The 16,136-nt window shown below is 43.1% G+C and overlaps 1 protein-coding gene across 2 annotated transcripts in view; it reads left to right on the top strand.

The window, feature by feature from the left end:
* Positions 1-227: 227 nt before the first annotated feature.
* Positions 228-16,136, top strand: part of LOC137648651 (uncharacterized) — a 522,517-nt gene continuing 506,608 nt past the window's right edge. Inside the window, exon 1 of one of the 2 annotated variants that reach the window (XM_068381656.1) lies at positions 228-368. The gene's annotated coding sequence lies outside the window, so the exon portion shown is untranslated. Of the gene's footprint in view, positions 465-16,136 lie in introns of both variants that reach the window. The other variant, XM_068381655.1, reaches the window with a different exon arrangement.

The raw sequence follows: 16,136 nt of genomic DNA, 5'->3' as shown, positions 1-16,136 counted from the left end.
GAGGAAGAAGATTTGATACATTTTTTGTTGCTTTGCCAGGGATATAGAAAAGAAAAGAATGAAGTCATTGAGCTACAACAACCATACGAGGAAGACCTAAAGAAAATAGTAGGATTAGTTTTATTTTGTGAAACAAATATAGAAAAGAAAAAAAAGAAGAAGTATTAAACCTGATGTAGAAGAAAAGACAAAACAGTATAAACATTTAAACTTTGGAGGCGCCGTTACAAAGATTATGCCTCACCCCTGAACCTGAACCTGAACCTGAGAGTAGCACTTTCTATTGTTTACTCATATCTAGAATGGTAGAAGAAATAGTCTTAAAAAAATGTAGCAGCGTTATTCATTCATTCTTATTTTACACTAGTGTGAGTGAATTTTTTTTATTTCATATCAGGTCTATTTCATTTTGAAAGTAGTGTGATTGATTTTTATAAGCAGCTGGGGATATCTTAGCCGAAACGGTAAGCGTAATAAGCTTATTATTATTATTATTATTATTATTATTATTATTATTATTATTATTATTATTATTATTATTATTATTACTAGCTAAGCAACAACCCTAGTTGGAAAAGCAGGATGCTATAAGCCCAGGGGCTCCAATAGGGAAAACAGCCCAGTGAGGAATGGAGATTGGAATGTTTCAAGAACAGTAACAACATTAAAATAAGTATCTGTTATATAAACTTTAAAAACTTTAAACAAAACAAGAGAAAGAGAAGTAAGATAGATTACTGTACTCGAGTGTACCCTCAAGCAAGAGAACTCTAACCTAAGGCAGTGGAAGACCATGGTACAGAGGCTATGGCACTACCCAAGACCAGAGGGTGATTTGCACAAGTTGCTAATAATTCCCTATGGATAACAGAATGGTTTTTCTGGCATATTTTCAAGCGTTTTGAACGAATCTGATGATGATTATCAGCGTAAATCCATTGTTGTGAAGTTAGGTATCGACAGCCTCAACTCCACAATCTAATGTCATCCAATTTTACAGAGAAAGTGAAAAAGCATTGACAACCATTGACAATGTTTACTTACGAATCGTACCGACACAAAAAGACACTTCGAATGCATCATTCTCCTACGACTTCCCTTCAATTTTTTATATTTAATAAATATCTAACGTAACCTAACCTAGTTTAAAAACAGGTCACAAAGACCCTCCTGCAGGTCACATGAAAAAAAGAACATTCTTAGGTAGCATAGTACTAGTAGCACAATGTTCGAACACTTTCAGATTTGATTTCTCCGAAGACTTTGCCTTCATTTTTTTATATTTGATAAATAACTAACCTAACCTAAGCTAACCTAGTAAGAAAACAAGTCACTAACATCTCCCCGGACCCCCTCCATTGCAGGTCAAATAAAAAAAAAAAATGAACAATCTTAGGTAGAGTAGTACTAGTAGCACCATGTTCGAACACTTTCAAATTTGATTTCTTCTAAGACTTCGCCTTGGTTTTTTCAATCTATGATAAATAACTAGCCTAACCACACCTAACCTAACCTAGTAAGAGAACAGGTCACTAACCTCCCCACGGACCCCCTATTGCAGGTCACACTTAAAAAAGATGAACAATCCTGCATAGCGTAGTACTAGTAGCACAATGTTCGAACACTTTCAGATTTGATGTTGGCTTCAATTTTTAATATTTGTATAATTATCGAAAATTTACCAACTAAAAAAAAGGAATACTTAAATTTTTACCTGAATCACTATCAAACTCCAACTTGTCATCGGTGGCCGAGAAGTTGTCTGCAGGTTGCCGTAATTGATTTCCCATAGGCTCATAGAATTAAGCAGTTTCAAGAAAAAAATTATGGTGAGCATCATCACCGAAAAAATCATGAAAAAGATAACGTCCGAAATACTGTTCGAAATATGCCGTTTTCACTCCCTTTGGCAAAACATTGTAAGCCTGAAGATATACAACAAAGTTTTCCGAATCTGAATGAAAACTCTTTATAAAATGAAACTGATCTATAGCACAGCCATTACATGTCACTTCAACAAGAGCCATGGTAATGAAGGGCATTAATTTACAAATTAAAAAAATACCGGGTCTAAGGTTGGTCACGTGTCTAATAATAATAAATGCAATATAATTGGCTTAAAAAGTCATGTGATTAATACTATTGGTACTAATACCACACCACCAAAAATTCAAATTCATTTAAGGAAATTCGAAAGTATGGGAGGGATTAAAAAATGCACCCATTGGAAAAAATCACAATCATTGGTCAATTAGAGCGCGTGGGGGGAACTTTAGGGAACTTCAGTGATTACGTCATCAACGAACATGTACATACGCACAAACGGGAGCTCCGAACGACTAGTGAAAAAATTGAGAAATTTTCTAAGTTGAAAAAAAAGGATATTTTAATCAAAATCACATATGTTAGTATTTATTTGACTCTGGAGTTTATGGTTTTCAAAATATTGCTTTTTCAATGCTCCAACCGACTGTTCATAGTATTTTTAGCCATCGAACAATGGCAACTTATGCAATAATACCGACCAGAGAACAATGGTTTGATTTTGGAGTGTCCTTCTCCTAGAAGAGCTGCTTACCATAGCTAAAGAGTCTTTTCTACCCTTACCAAGAGGAAAGTGGCCACTGAACAATTATAGTGCAATATCCCCTTGAGTGAAGGAGAATTGTTTGGGGAAACTGTGTTGTCAGGTGTATGAGGACAGAGGAGAATATGTTAAGGGTAGTCCACACCATTCAGTGTGTATCTAAGCAAAGGGAAAATGAACTGTAACCAGAGAATAGGATCCAATGTAGTACTGTCTGGCCAGTCAAAATACCCCATAACTCTCTAGCGGTAGTATCTCAATGGGTGGCTGGTGCCCTGGCCCTACTACTTGTGTGCAGTTTTAAATAGCTGTCTTTAAATGCACGATGTTGATCCCCAGGTGGTTTTGTATGATGACGGCCATAATGTTTATTTTCAGTCCTATTGCTAAGAATACGTCAGTTTAAGGCAGGTCGCAGTGGGGCGTTAACCCCTTTTTAGGTTAGTAGGTAAGGACATGGCTTGTAGGTTTGGTTAGTTGGGGAGTTTAGGTTAGGAGGTGTTCTATCCACGCTGGAGATCCTGTCTTTCGTTATCTGAACCCCTTATCCTATTGTCGGCGGCCACTATTAAAGCTGTTACAGATTTGAGGGAAATATTCTAGTTTTCCTTGTACCATTTTCATCTTGACACTTGACTTGAGAAGCTCCTGTTAAATTTTGTTGGAATCCCACCCAGTGCTTTTGTTGTAATTTATATTTTTTTTTTGGATGAAAAACCTGCAAACAAAACAATTCTTCTCAATACATTATTGGAGCAATAATATAGCCTAATAAAAGAGAAAAAAATAGTAAACTTACAGTAAATAGTGTAACTGTTCCGTAACTGAAATACAAACCACGCTATTTAATATGGTTAATTACTTTCGGCGTAGCTGAAATGACGAGCCATTAGAATTTTAATGAGGGTTTACTACCCCACCGCTAGTTAGCGTGGGGTAGGGAGGGTAGCTTGCTACCCCCCCCTCATACACACACCTGTGCTTGAGCTCACTTTGCTCTCGGCTCGGGTGGTAGTCGGACGTGTCCACTGTCACCCTCGCTTTCTTTGACAGCCATTGCTAATACTTTTTGCTTTTCCTTTGACAGGTGTGTGGGAAGTTGGCCTCTGCTATGTGAAAGTGTCCTGGATTACCTGACCGCCCTTGTGGCACGTATATGTCGGCGGTCGAGACGGACCCCCACACCCTATGTCCTTACTGTAGGGGCCAGCGGTGTGATAGGAATAAAGTGTGTGGTGAGTGTAGGGAGTGGTCTACCTCCCAGTGGGAGAGGTTTTCTCGGCGCCGGAAGAAGAAGTCCAGACGGGATATTTCTCCTTCGAAAGTTTCTTTGAAAGGAGAAAATAAAAAGGGCTCTTCTTCCGTGGCCCAAACCTCCTCCAAAGCTCCCACTCCATCGGTTTCTTCCGAGAAACTGTCGAGTGGTAGCGTAGGCCGTAGTTCTGTTGACCGATCTCGGGGTTTGGGAGAGGCAGTTGCCTCCCATAGCGAGGCAGCTCCTCCTCCTCCTCCCCCGGGGGAGGATTCAAATATAAACATGCCTGTTTCTAATAATGATTTGTAACAGCTTTGGGCTTCCTTGGGGCTTGAGGGTTCGCCCTCCAAGGAAGCATTGTTTGACATGATCAGGTTGGGGGCAGCTGTCAAACAATCGCCGACTTTAGCAGAGGTTGATCCTCTGTCTATCGTCGACGTTGTCGTGGCAGAGGCTTCCGATGAGTTATATTAAACCTCTGCTCGTGATGTTCCCGATGTAGCTGAAGGCTTAGTTCCCCCTTCCGAACATCCTTCGAGGGAGGAACTAATTCTAACGGTCTCTCCTGCCGGTGATTCTCCCCCTCGGGGGAGTTCACTCACAGAGACTCCTCTTCGGAGGACTGCTGATGGTCAGCCCGCTGACCCCATGGCCCCCAGAGGGCGTATAAGGTGTAAAGCCCGCCTTCCTCTTCGCAGTAGAGGCCTTCCTTCACCTCACAAGGGTTTGTTCCGTAACTGAAATACAAACCACGCTATTTAATATGGGTGTTACTTTCGGCATAGGTGAAATGACGAGCCATTAGAATTTTAACAAGGGTTTACTACCCTCATTGCTAGTTAGAGGGGGGGGTAGGGAGGGGTAGCTTGCTAACCCCCCCCCCTCACACACCTGTGTGCTGAGCTCATTCCACTTTACTATCGGCTCGGGTGGGAGATGGACGTGTCCGCTCTCTCCCTTGCCTCTTTGACAGCCATTAATACGTTTTGTCTTTTTTACTTACTTTTTCTTATACTTGTAAATATATATAAACATTCTTCATGTTTATGTATATTTTTAAATATAAAACTTAGCCGGTGAATATATATATAGCTTACGTCTCCGACGGTCGACAGATTCCAAAAACTCGCGAGCGATCGCCATGATGCTTTCGCCGTGTTGGATTATTCTCAAGTAATACGATCTTCAAAAGAAATTCTTTTGAAAGGAGAGAAAAATTTTCTACCCTTGCTTTTTTTATCTCTCTCTGGATTTTCCATAGAGAGAAGATGGCCGACCCTTCCCTTAGTGTACGGAAGTGTGTTAAAGGCTTTTAGTTTTTAGTAATTATTTTATCACTTTATAAATTATTGTAGATTTTTTTAGATTTACCTCTATATTTTTTATATCTCACCCGCCCTTATTAGGGCTCTTCGATTCTCTTTCCATTTATACTAAACACCGTGATAAATTTTATATTTTTTATAAGCGACCTATGCCTATTCTTTGTAGGCGGTACTGACTTGGAAAACGAAGTTAAACAACGTTGAGCCCATTCAACTTTTTTATTTTATATTTGTTTAGATTGATGAGATGAATATTTTTAGAAAATATTTTAAGAAATTTTTTCTTTGAATAGTCTTCGTGCTGTTTTCAAATATGAACTAACATTTAGTTTATTTATGCTACGCAGTTTGCACTCTATCGTTACGTTAGAGAAAGAGAGAATCACGGTTTCACTTTGCAGAAAGAGTTAATCGATTTTGACGTTTTGTTCATTCTTCTTACAAACTGAAGTTTTTTAAATAGTAATTTAAAGGAACATGTTAATTTTCAATTTCTTAGTCCTCTTAGTATTTTCCTTTAGTCAAATAACCTTTTATTGATGAAGAGTGAGTGAGCCATTCTCTTGTGAGTGACAAGAGAGAGAGAGAGAGAGAGAGAGAGAGAGAGAGAGAGAGAGAGAGAGAGAGAGAGAGAGAGAGAGAACGATCCAGATCCCAAGTCACTGATCTTTTTAACTTTATATATTTCCATTTTATTCTATATATATCTACTGTATATGTTTATTAATTTTTGCATGTGTGATACATTATGTACTAATGAGCTTACATTATACGACATATTTCGCAATTCTAACCTTTTGATTTAAGGGAGAATTGTGTGCTTCAGATAGAAATCAGCTTTATTCATGTCTAATGTGAAATTATTAAAAAATGCGAGTGTCAGTGAAGAAAGTGCGAAAAATATGTTCAGTGTTGCGGAGGGTTCGTCTGTTCGTGCTTGTCGCTTGCCTAGTCCGAGACCTCTTTCAGGCTCCCCTACCCCTGGGAGAAGGAATGTCGTAGGACCTAAGGGAGCGAGAGGCTTTAACCAACGAACAGACGTTCCCTCAAAGGTATCAGACGTTGCTCCTCAAGCACGTCCTTACCATAAGACAGGAGAGACTAAGTTCTCCTCGTCTTCCGATGACTCGTTTTTAAAAAAATCTTGGCATAAGGTTTCGAGACCGTTGAAAAGTAAATTAGTTCCTTCAGAACAAGATCAACATCCTAGCTGTAGTCATCATGAGAGTCCCGTTCATAGCGATGACGTTCATGTACAGACGTTACCGACGTCACGATCTATTCCGAGTGCGGTTGATCCGAAGTCAAGTGTTTTACAAGATATGCAGTTAAAGCTTTCTTCTTTAATGAAAGCTTACGATCCTGTTCCTGTGCGAAAGGATCCTTTGCTTGTTGTACGTGATTCAGGTTTTCAACCTTCTAAACGAGATTTGTTACGTCACGCTGACGTTATCCCTAGTGTCAGCTTTGCTGTTAAACGAGATGTAGAGCATAAATCTCGATGTAACTTTGATCGACAGTCAGTTAAGTCTAGTCATAACTTTGATCAGCAGTCACTGCAGTTCCGCCGAGACTTTGAACGTCAGCCACCGCAGTCACAACGTGACGTTGAGCTGCAGACACCGCAGACACGATGTGACATTGAGCGGCAGACACCGTAGACACGACGTGACGTCGAGCGTCAGTCACCGAAGTCACGATATAGCATCGAACAGCAGTCACCGCTGTTACTACGTGACGTTGAACGTCAGTCACTTCAGTCACGACGTGTAGTAGAATAACATTCTCTGCAGTCACAACGGGATATCGACCCTCCAACTTTAACTTCTGTTCATATACAAGTTGATGTAGCCTGTCAGGCTTTACCTTCACATCATTCTGAATATAAATATATATATTCTAAGGGCCACCCACCTCCCATCAGGAGACAGGTCGGGCATAGATGAACTGAAGAACAGGAAAACGGGAATGATTCGTAGTACCACCCGGTAAGGGTTGTTAACCACCTTACCGCGCAACCAACACAAGGCGGTTGCCGAGATTTTTTTGAAAATTCTGCCGAAAGTCAGAGACTTAGCTATATATATATAACTGCCAGGTAAGTATTCATAAAACTTTGTTTTATCACAAAAACTCCATATTTCTGAGCGAAGGGAATCTGGCCTCTCAAATTTTGACAACGACCTTTCTCTTCTCGAGGTCGTTCACCTTTACAACAACAGTGTACTATTGGGGAAGCTCCTTTCCCGTGCGCGGGTTAGGTTGCTCTTCCGATTGTTTGTTTCAATTTTTTTAGTGAAATTATAATTGTATTTTAACCTTTCAGCTTTTCTCCGTGGAGAACACTTCCCTTCAGAGGATCAGTAGTTCTCACTGTTAGTGAATATTCTTAGCTGATTTGAATAATTGTAATTCTGTTTTATTACAGTTTCTCCGCTCCCCCCTTCTCCCATGGATGTCGACTGGAGAAGGAAGGACGCGATATTTAATTTCATGTTGTTCCCTTGGGGTTCCTCTTCGGAGTTCCTCCCTGGGGAATTTGTTAAATAATTAATTTTATTGTCGGCGCAATACTTATTTTTCAATATTAAACTTAGCCGGTGATCATATAAGCTGTCAGCTCTGCTGCCCGACAGAAAAACCTAAGGACAAAATACGCCAGCGATCGCTATACAGGTGGGGGTGTACATCAACTGCGCCATCTGTCGAGCAGGTACTCAAGGACTCCATGTCAACACAGAACCAATTTTCTCTCTGTCGTGCCACTGGCAAGACCTACTAAATACGCTGTTACTACTGGATTTGTTTTCACAACTATTTGGTGAAGTACACTATTCTAGTTTTGAGCTTTCGCTATGCAGGGGTTTTATCTTCATCTCAAAACTTGAACTCGTTTTGGATAGATTTATTTATGGTGACAAAGAGAGTATGGACTCTCTTTCACTTTTAAATGGCCGACCCTTCCCTTAGACGGAAGTGTGTTTAGGTTTTTAGTAATTTTGCTTAACACGTTATAGATCTATATATTTTATATCTCTCCGCCTTTATTAGGCCTCTCCGATTAACTTTCCATTTATTATAAACATATAAAAATAAATTTTATGTTTTGTTTATATGCGACTTTTCCTGATAGTAGGCGGTCCTAACTTGGAACCGAAGTTAATCAACGTTGAGCCCGTTATATCGTATTTAGCCTTTAAGGAATTTAAAACTTTTTAAATTTAATGTTTTATGAAAGAATTTCTTTGATAGTCTTCGTACTGTTTTCAAAGATGAACTAACGTTTAGTTTTTTTTAGACTACGCAGTTGTTGACGTTCAGGACGTTCAACATGCGCTCTATCGTTACGATAGAGAGAGAGTGTATCACGGTTTCACTTTGCAGTAAGAGTAAATCGATTCTGACGTTTCGTTCATTCTTTCTTAACTTAAATGGTTTAAATTCTAAATTAAAGGAACTTTTTATTTGGAAAACCTTTCAGTTTTTTTCCTTTAGCCAAATAACATGTTTTTTTGACGTTATATAATTGGGCTCTTCTCTCAGGTGCGAAATCAAGAGAGAAAGAGAGAGAGAGATAGAGACGGAGGGAGAGAGAGGAAAAAAAAAAAAAAAAACGTTCCATTCAAGCGGGTAACGTTGTTCTCGTGTTACTCTCCTCCCTAGTCGCTGTACGGGGAAGAAGGTAAAACGTTTCTAGGGTTTTATTCTTGTCCCCAGGCTATGTGCGGTGAGAGTTTGTAAACGTAGTTTATTTGAACTAGTGTTTAGTCTCTTTCCCAGCCACTGAATTCTTTATCTTTATATATGTTTTCTGTTTTTGCTAGTATTAATGAGCTGCATTATACGACTGTTTTCGCAATTACTACCTTTTAATGAAGGGTAGAATTGCGTGTTTCAGGTAGAAATCAGTAAAAGTTTCGATTTCAGTGAAATAAGTGCAAAACAGAAAATCGAAGTGATAAAGTGATATGCGCAAAGTGTTACAGTGTTGCGTCCGAGGGTTCGTCTGTTCGTGCCTGTCGTTCACCTAGTCCGGGACCTCTTGCAAGCTCCCAAGCCCAGGGGAGAAGTAATGTCGAACGACTTATGGGTTCGTCAGGCCTTGATCAACGAACAGACGTTTCCCTCCGTGGTTTCGGGCGTATCTACCCAAGATCGCCCCACCCACACAAAGACGAGAGAGCCCATTTACTTCTCGTCTGCGGAAGAGCTTTCTCGTAAGAAACCATGGACCAAGGTCTCGCAGCTTATTAAGCGCAAGTCGGTCCCTTCCGCGCAAGTCCAACGGCCCAGTTGTAGCCACTGGGTCAGTTCGGACTCGCTGCAGTCTTCCGACGACTGCTCACCTCCTAAGAGAGGCAAAGCGGTACTGCAACAGGCAGTAACACCGTCTGTTGCCGCACCTGCTACTGTAGACCCTAAGTGGTCTTTGCTGCAGACCATGCAGACACAGTTAACATCTTTAATGCAGGAGTATCGTGCGGAGAAGGTTGACGCTGCACCCGTTAGCCTACAACCAACCACGGTTGTGCGTTCAGTTGACGCTGAGGCTACCTTCTCCCGCACTCCGGCTGTGAGAGTTCCACCACCCATGCGCAGTGTACCCTGCCAGCCGCACGTTGACGTTCACAGACGCACGGAACCCTCCGTTGACGTTCGCGAGTTACCACAACAACAGGAGGGTGGAGTTAAGTTGCTTTGTTTTGACGCTGTGCGTCAACCTCCGCTTTCTAGAGTTGTTTTGACTGCTCAGTATAGACAGTCAAAGCAGTCTCGAGTGAACACTGTATGTCCTCACGCACCTGTTGTGGTTGACAGTTCAGTTGTTGACAGTTCACAGACTGTCAAGCAGTTACATGACGTTGCCTTCTGGTCTGCTACTAATGCACCAGTGCTGTATGTCCTCACGCACCTGTTGTGGTTGACAGTTCAGTTGTTGACAGTTCACAGACTGTCAAGCAGTTACATGACGTTGCCTTCTGGTCTGCTACTAATGCACCAGTGAGAGACTCACTGAGATAACCTAGCTTTTATCGGACAAGGTTCCTGTAGATGAGAAAGTGCTGTTCTCCCTCCTACTGATATTCCTTTGAGGACTCTGTCATTTGGAGAGGAGCCTTAAGCTGCTTAGCCTCCTATGGACTTTAATTAAATCATGATAATTTTTTAAGGATCTTCGTCCGGATCTTGTAACTGCTGCGCCTCGTTCGCCTAAACGTCAGAGCTTACACTAGGCCTAGCTACTTCGAAGCCGTTGTTGTTAAGCTAGTGCTCTCTCGCTCTCCTAGAGAGCGTTACGTTGGCTAGGCGACTGGTTTTTGCACCAGGAGGAGTTTTAGGGATACAGCCTTTGATTTCCCTTCTTTTAAACTGGCTTATAGAGCGAGAGTCTGATAGGACACGAGAGAAGTTCTCGGCTTGGGAGTTCATGCCTCTGCCCAGATAGACTTCTCAATTCTGGTAGACTCGCCCTGGCGCCTAGCCAGGAGACGCTCCAAGTTGTTTACAGGTCAACTTCTCAACTTTTGTCGAGCCTTTGAAGTTTTGCTGTTCTATTATGTCACACATAACAAGGCTTCCAGGGATGGTAAATGGTTCCGCCTCAGTCGCTAACCCCGTCTGTTGCCACACCTGCTCCCGTAGACCCTAATGGGCTTTGCTGCAAGACATGCAGTCCAAGCTTGTGTCCTTGATAGAGGACTTAAATGCGGAGAAGAACCTTCTGGCCAACAACCTTCCAACCGGTTGGTTGTGCGCCCTGTTGACGCTGAGGTATCCTACTCGCGTCTGCCAGTTGAGATGGTTCCTCCACCGATGCGACCCAGTGTGGGTTGCCAGTCGCACGTTGACGTTAAGCGACGCTCGGAGGTGGTTGTTGACGTTCAGTATGTCACTAGGAAGACGTTCAACAACCAGCAGAGGTGACTTGTTGTGACGCAGTGCGTCAACCTCAGCAACCCGGTAGGGTGTTGACTGCACAACCCAGACAGTCTAGACAGTTCGGGTTGACGCTGTACTTCCTCGTGCACCCATGGTTGTTGACAGTTCACAGACTGTGCAGCAGTGCCATGATATTGCGTCCGGCTCCGTCACGCATCCACCAGTGCGACCGGATTCAGCGAGTCAGACGTTGCCCACTCCGTTGCCGTTTCCTCATCAGATTCGGATGAGGAACCCTTTGATGAGGACGTTGCTGAACAAGACGATCAACCCTCAGCCCTGCTATCCATCCAGAAGATGCTGAAGAAGGAACGCTGCCCAGTCTGGCTGTGGATGAGTCTGGTAGGGACACTGTCATCCGTGGATCAATTTGTGTCACTAGGAAGACTACACCTCCGTCCTCTTCTATACCATCTAGCTTTTCACTGGAAAAAGGACAAGACGCTAGAAGCGGTCTCGATCCCGGTTTCCGGAAAGATAAAGTCTTGTCTGACTTGGTGAAAGGACTATATCAACCTTAGAGAGGGTCTTCCCCTGATTGTTCAGACTCCCAACCACGTTCTCTTCTCGGACGCATCGGACGTAGGCTGGGGTGCGACATTAGACGGTAGGGAATGCTCGGGATTATGGAACTCGAATCAAAAGACAATGCATTTCAACTGCAAGGAGCTACTGGCAGTACGTCTGACCTGGAAAAGCTTCAGGTCTCTCCTTCAAGGCAAAGTGGTGGAGGTGAACTCGGACAACACCACGGCTTTGGCGTACATCTCCAAGCAAGGAGGGACCTACTCTCTGACATTGTACGAGATCGCAAGGGACCTCCTCACCTGGTCAAAAGGTCTAGACATTTCACTAGTTACGAGGTTCATCCAAGGCAACTTGAATGTCATGGCAGATTGTCTCAGTCGGAAGGGACAAATAATTCCAACAGAATGGACCCTCCAAAAGGATGTATGCAAGAGACTTTGGGCCACCTGGGGCCAGCCAACCATAGATCTCTTCGCAACCTCGATGACCAAGAGGCTCCCAATATTTTGCTCACCAATCCCGGACCCAGCAGCAGTTCATATAAATGCCTTTCTACTAGATTGGTCACATCTAGATCTATATGCATTCCCTCCGTTCAAGATTGTCAACAAGGTACTGCAGAAGTTCGCCTCTCACGAAGGGACAAGGTTGACGCTAGTTGCTTCCCTCTGGCCCGCGAGAGAATGGCTCACCGAGGTACTTCGATGGCTAGTAGACGTTCCCAGAACACTTCCCCTAAGGGTGGACCTTCTACGTCAGCCACGCGTAAAGAAGGTACACCAAGGCCTCCACGCTCTTCGTCTGACTGCCTTCAGACTATCGAAAGACTCTCGAGAGCTAGAGGCTTTTCGAAGGAGGCAGCCAGAGCGATTGCTAGAGCAAGGAGAACATCCACCCTTAGAGTCTACCAATCGAAGTGGGAAATCTTCCGAAACTGGTGCAAGTCAGTATCCGTATCCTCGACCAGTACCTCTGTAACTCGAATAGCTGACTTTCTCTTATATCTGAGGAAAGAACGATCTCTTTCAGCTCCCACTATCAAGGGTTACAGAAGCATGTTGGCATCAGTCTTCCGTCACAGAGGCTTAGATCTTTCCAACAATAAAGATCTACAGGACCTCCTTAAGTCTTTTGAGACCACGAAGGAGCGTCGTTTGGTTACACCTGGTTGGAATTTAGACGTGGTACTAAGATTCCTTATGTCAGACAGGTTCGAACCGCTACAATCAGCCTCCCTGTAAGATCTCACCTTAAAGACTCTTTTCCTGATATGCTTAGCCACAGCTAAAAGAGTCTGTGAGATTCATGCCTTCAGCAAGAACATCGGATTCTCATCCGAAACGGCTACATGTTCTACAACTTGGTTTTCTAGCCAAACACGAGCTGCCTTCTCGGCCTTGACCAATATCGTTCGATATTCCAAACTTATCGTATGGTTGGAAATGAACTAGAAAGAGTCTTATGTCCTGTAAGAGCTCTTAAGTTCTATTTAAAACCTTTACGAGGCCCGTCTGAAGCTTTATGGTGTTCAGTTAAGAATCCATCTTTGCCTATGTCAAAGAATGCTTTATCCTATTTTATCAGACTGTTAATACGAGAAGCTCATTCCCATCTGAATGAGGAAGACCAAGCTTTGCTGAAGGTAAGGACACACGAAGTTAGAGCTGTCGCAACTTCCGTGGCCTTTAAACAAAATAGATCTCTGCAAAGTATAATCGACGCAACCTATTGGAAAAGCAAATCAGTGTTCGCGTCTTTTTATCTTAAGAATGTCCAGTCTCTTTACGAGAACTGCTACACTCTGGGACCATTCGTAGCAACGAGTGCAGTAGTGGGTGAGGGCTCAACCACTACAATTCCCTAATTCCATAACCTTTTTAATCTTTCTCTTGAAATGTTTTATTATTGTTTTTGGGTTGTCCGGAAGGCTAAGAAGCCTTTCGCATCCTACTTGATTTGGCGGGTGGTCAAAGTCATTTCTTGAGAAGCGCCTAGATTAGAGGTTTTGATGAGGTCCTTTAGTATGGGTTGCAACCCTTCATACTTCAGCTCCTAGGAGTCGCTCAGCATCCTATGAGGATCGTGAGGCTCAGTAAGGAAGACGTACTTAAAAAGGCAGAGTAATTGTTCAAGTCGACTTCCTTACCAGGTACTTATTTATTTTATGTTTGTTATTTTGAATAACTGCTAAAATGAAATACAAAATACTTAGCTCATAATAATGTCAACATGTAATGCTGGTCTCTACCCACCCCCCTGGGTGTGAATCAGCTTATATGATCACCGGCTAAGTTTAATATTGAAAAATGTTATTTTTATTAATAAAATAAATTTTTGAATATACTTACCCGGTGATCATATACTAAAGGACCCTCCCTTCCTCCCCAATAGAGACCCAGTGGGCCGAGGAGAAAATTGGTTCTGTGTTGACATGGAGTACTTGAGTACCTGCTCGACAGATGGCGCAGTTGATGTACACCCCCACCTGTATAGCGATCGCTGGCGTATTTTGTCCTTAGGTTTTTCTGTCGGGCAGCAGAGCTGACAGCTTATATGATCACCGGGTAAGTATATTAAAAAATTTATTTTATTAATAAAAATAACATTTTATGTTGTTCCCTCGGGGTTCCTCCCTAGGGAATTTCTGTTAAATAATTAATTTTATTTTTTCCCAGTTAACTATGCAGTTTCTCTTCGTTCGATTAAGAGAGCCAACGAAGCATTGTTCTGTTCATGCCTGGGGAATTTGCTGTCACTGCCGTCCCTCAGAGGACGTCGTCATGGGCGTCATCACTTCTCTTAGAAGTACTCCCGTGACAACATGACCAGCACTTCAGATCATCTTAGAACGCTAAAGGAGGTTCGCCTCCAGGGGTTGGACAACTTCCCTTCTGAAGGAAGTTTCCTCCCCAGGTGGTTAGGTTGTTTCTCCCTTCAGAGGGAGAACTTCCCACATCTTAATAAATTCATCGTCTCTGACTGCTGTTGCTGCCTTCACCCAGACTTCTCTCCCCCCTTGCTGAATTTCTCTTTCTTGGCAAGTCTCTTCATCGAAGTGTTCACCTCCCTCGTTCGCGAGAGAGGCCACTCATAGAGACTCCTCTTCGGAGGATCGCTACTGTTAAAGGTCAGCTTGCTGATCCACCGGCCCTCATGGGCGTCATCACGGGTGTCTTCAAGTCTCTTCCACGTAGTATTCACCTCTCTCGTTCACGAGAGAGGCCACTCATAGAGACAGCTCTCTGGAGGATCAAGCAGACCTACCAGAGGCATCCCAGTTCCTGATCGTCCTGCCAGCTGACCTACCGATCCACAAGCGCAACCTTGTGCTGCAACGTAGTCCTTTGGACTTCGGTCCTGGACTCTAACACGGACCTTTTTTTACGGTCCCCAACGGTGGATGCTCGCCCTTCCAAAGGGCACATCCCAGTTCCCGATCGTCCTACCAGCTGACCTACCGATCTACCAGCGCAATCTTGCGCTGCAACGTAGTCCTTTGGACTTCGGTCCTAGACTCTAACGCAGACCTGTTTACGGTCCCCATCGGTGGATGCTCGCCCTTTTTAAAAGACACATCCCAGTTCCTGATCGTCTTGCCACTGGTCATCCTACCAGCTGACCTGCCAACCTACTAGCGCTACCTTCGCGCGCGGGAGCGCCGACGATCTTCCGCGCGCGTGCGCCAATAGTCTTGTACACGCGCGGGCGATGGTCTCCCGCGCGCGCCCCGATCTTCCGTGCGCGGGTGCCTATGGCCTCCTGCATGCGCGCCAACAGTCTTAACCCTGGATAGGTACGATGGGTCGTTTGCGACCCCGAGCGTCAAAAAAAAACAGGTTTTTCTCACGTGACTCACCCCTGTGACTGAATTTGTGGGTGATCGACCTGCAGGAGGTGTCTCCCCTACACGCTCTAGTAGTGTCCAGATGTGCATTGCTGTAGCTGTACTCCTTCCCCGATTTCTGAGACGCGTCGGGGTCGTTCGCGTCCGAGTTTACCCTTCTAAGGTAGTTTGCATAATTATCAAAGTTATTACGTATTATGAAATTGTCGTAGAATGGTGCAACTTGTATAGGTTATCAGTTGTGGAAAGTCTTGGTGGATTGTTTGGCTACCATGTGCATGATTTTTTTTTTAGTTAAAATGTCGTTCATCACCATGAGGACCATTTTACCGCGAGTGCCCCTTTTTCATTTTTTTTCATTTTTTTGCCAAGTCATTTTTCCGTAAGATATTGCCAAATAGTGTCGTAAAACTTTTGCTTGTTTAGTGTTGGAAAGTGTGTCTAGATGATCTGGCTACCCATGCATGACTTTGTTTTTGTCAGATACGACGTAGTTATTGGTATATTGGGTATTTAACTGCGGTTACCAATTTCTGTTTTTTTTTTCAATATTTGTAAAAATTACTACGTAGTAAGGAATTGCCGTATATTATTCATTTTTTTTTCATGTTTATGTGTTAGAAAGTGTGCCTTGATGGTTGGGCTAACACGTGCATA

The sequence above is a fragment of the Palaemon carinicauda genome, chromosome 10 (genome assembly GCF_036898095.1).
Source record: "Palaemon carinicauda isolate YSFRI2023 chromosome 10, ASM3689809v2, whole genome shotgun sequence".
Lineage (NCBI taxonomy): Eukaryota > Metazoa > Arthropoda > Malacostraca > Decapoda > Palaemonidae > Palaemon > Palaemon carinicauda.
The sequence above is the reverse complement of the archived record's forward strand: the minus strand, read 5'-3'. Positions and strand labels throughout refer to the sequence as shown.